Here is a 3,342-nt window from a genome sequence, read left to right on the forward strand (position 1 = left end):
TAAGTTGCCCAAGGGGGGAGATCACTACAGAGTCGGTGAAGAGCCAAAATGGCTCCTGCAATAGTCCCCCCCAGATGCTGAAGCCTTGCCGAGGATGGGGGGCTTAGGGTTCAGCAGCTGGGCCCTGATGCCTGGTGGGAACTGCTTTCTCGCTGGGTCTTGGTGCCCAGCTGTTGATCTAACTAAATAAGTCAGCCCTTTCCCATCTACTAAAAACATTTCATCTTTCTGCCTCCTCCCCCTTATAAGGTATGGATTCTATGATAATGACTATTGGCTTGGTTTTGGACATGATTTAGACTAATTCTTGGGATTTGAAGGAGGGTGAGGATAGACGGCATGCCCCCTCACCCGTAGAACTCGAGTACCTGACGTGGTCGAGTGAGGGGAAAGTTTAATGTCAAACCCTATCCTCAGTGCCGGGTCTGATTTCGACGGACATCACGACGCCTTAGCACTGAGGGTGAGGTGTATATCCAGGTAATACCCCTAGGGCGGCCTTTGTAAAAGAGATGACCCCGTCCTCTAATTGTGGCTCCGTGGTGGGTATGGGGATTACACAGACGAATGATATTTTTACGTATATATGGCAAACCCCTCTCTTTTATCTGACCCTGGCATTGAAATGGACTTGGCAATGGATAATTCAGGTTCGAACATCGTTACGATGGAACCTTTTTCTTCTCCTGTTTTGGAAAGAAAGAAAAATGCAAAATTGAATTCAAGGAACTTAAATATTCAGAGTAATAAGAAAGGAAAAATGGAGATTCTTCCTGGTATATATGAATTAGTTCCATACAATAAGTTTATAGTTCTTAGGCTCGAAGATGATGTATTGCAGAATATCAGTGTATCTAAAGCAAGCAGAGAAATTAATAATATATGTAACAGTGTACCAAAAATTCGTACACATGATGATGGGACCCTATTAGTCGAAGTCTCCTCACCTGAACAGAGTGAAAAACTGCTCAAGATGAATACCTTAGTAGGGCGAAAAGTTACTTGTTTCCCTCATCCTATTCATAACCAAAGTCGAGGAGTAATATATGCTCCCGAACTGCTCTAATTAGACACCGAAGAAATTCAGCAGAAATTAGAGGAACAGAATGTGGCAAAGGTGGTCAGAATGAGAAAGAAGGTGGGAGATCAGATTGTTCCCCTGGCAACGCTAATCCTCACTTTTAACACCTTTAAATTACCTAATGCTATCAAGGCAGGATGGCGGAACTTCAAAGTCAAGCCATACATACCATCACCTTTGAGATGTTACTACTGCCTGATGTTTGGTCATTTGATCCAGAAATGTAAAAAGAAAATGAATGAAGAACCTGCTTTATGTTGTAATTGTGGCAAACAAGCACATGGACCATGCAATGAACCACCGTCTTGTGTTAATTGTGGAGAAAACCATCCTGCATCCTCAAAAAGTTGCGTGAAATTTATTTTAGAGAAGGAAGTGCAAACAGTTAAAGTTATGGAAAAGATATCGTTTAAAGACGCTAGACAGAAAGTACTAGAACTTCAAATAAGACCGGGAGTTACATTTTCATCAGTAATTAAGAAGCCACAGTCCAGTGTTCAAGTCCCAGCTACTCATGCAATGCAACAGCAGCCATCCGCAGCAGTCCCAAAGCCAAACCAGGCTGAGACAACGCCACGAGGAGAGGAGCATGGGGATGATAAACCTAAAGCGGGATGTTCTTTAAATAATGAAAATAGCACATCACTCCAGCAACCAAAACCACAGGTTCTTGAATTATGTACAGCAGAGAGCTGACTACATCCAATGGAACTCGGCCCAAATCAGATCACAGGAAAAGAGAGAGAACATCAGAAAAAAGAAAAGATAAAAGTGAAAATAAAAGAAATGAACTTTCCTCTCAGAAATCCATCGTTATCCAGAGCAGTATCCCCAGGTTAAAGCGTGTAAAAGATAATAATTAATTATCAATCGTAATGGATAGCAGGCTTTCAATTTTGCAGTGGAACTGTCAGGGGATGCAAGCCAAATATGAATCTCTACAAATTTTAAACAAAGAAAACTTACCAATATGCATTGCCCTGCAAGAGACTATGCTTGGACAAAAAATCATATGTCCTAAAGAATACATTTTTTATCATTCTGATTATGATGAGCAAGTAGGCATTCATGGTGGAAGTGCTATGTTAATTAGGCGAGATACAGCTCACAAAAGATATCCACTGCAAACAGACTTACAAGTAGTTGCTGTTCAGATTTTTCTGAAAAAGAAAAATACCATATGTTCAATGTATTTACCTCCAAATAGAACATATCATAATCTGACTCGAGAATTAGAGGGATTAAAAAATCTTATTGTTGGTGATTTTAATGGAAGACACCCCCTGTGGGGTGATGTAATCTCCAATCCTAGAGGAAACAATATTTATAATTTTATTGATGACCAAGAGCTTGCAATCCTTAATTGTGGAGAATCAACACATTTTCATATTCAAACTGGGACCTTTTCTGTGATAGATTTATCAGTATGCAGTCCTGATTGTTATCTTGACTTTTCTTGGAATGCAATGAGTGAAGGATTAGGGAGTGATCATTTTCCAATCTTTATTAATGTAGTAGGTGAAATTGCTACACCAAGATCACCTCGTTGGATTCTGGATAAAGCCACCTGGGCATTATTCAAAACGCTAACTTTTTTAGAAATGGATGTTGAGGATTTCCAGTCCCTGGATGATGCCTTGGATTTCTTTTGTAAACTAATTATTGATGCTGCCCAGAAAACAATTCCTCGTACAACTGGAAAATTTAAAAGAAAGCCAGTTCCTTGGTGGAACCTTCAATGTCAAATAGCTCGTATAGCAATGCGAGCAGCTTTTACGCGCTATTCCAGAAATAAATGTTCTTATTATTTAATCTTATTTAAGAAGGCACGAGCCAGATTTCGGTACCAAGTAAAACAAGCTAAACGTCAGTCATGGGTAGATTTTATCTCAAAAATTAATTGGAAAACCCCTTTACCTGAAGTCTGGAATAAAATAAGAAAAATTAGTGGCAAATATCTACCAACACCTCCGCCAGTGTTATTAGTAAATGGAAACATGGTTGCCAATCCAGAGGATGTTAGTAAGGTTTTTGCTGACCATTTTGCCAATGTTTTATCTAAAAACCCAAGCTCACCTTACTATGAAGAACGTATTCAAAAGGAAAATAAAATTCTCGACTTTACATCCACACGAAGCGAATCATATAACCAGCCATTTACCTTTCAGGAATTTTTATCTGCCTTGTCATCATGTAATGCATCTGCTCTAACATCATGCATGTGTAAGTTGATGGAAAAAATGGTCAATGTGCGACTTATA

The sequence above is a fragment of the Macrobrachium nipponense genome, chromosome 13 (assembly GCF_015104395.2).
Source record: "Macrobrachium nipponense isolate FS-2020 chromosome 13, ASM1510439v2, whole genome shotgun sequence".
NCBI classification, from domain to species: Eukaryota; Metazoa; Arthropoda; class Malacostraca; order Decapoda; family Palaemonidae; genus Macrobrachium; species Macrobrachium nipponense.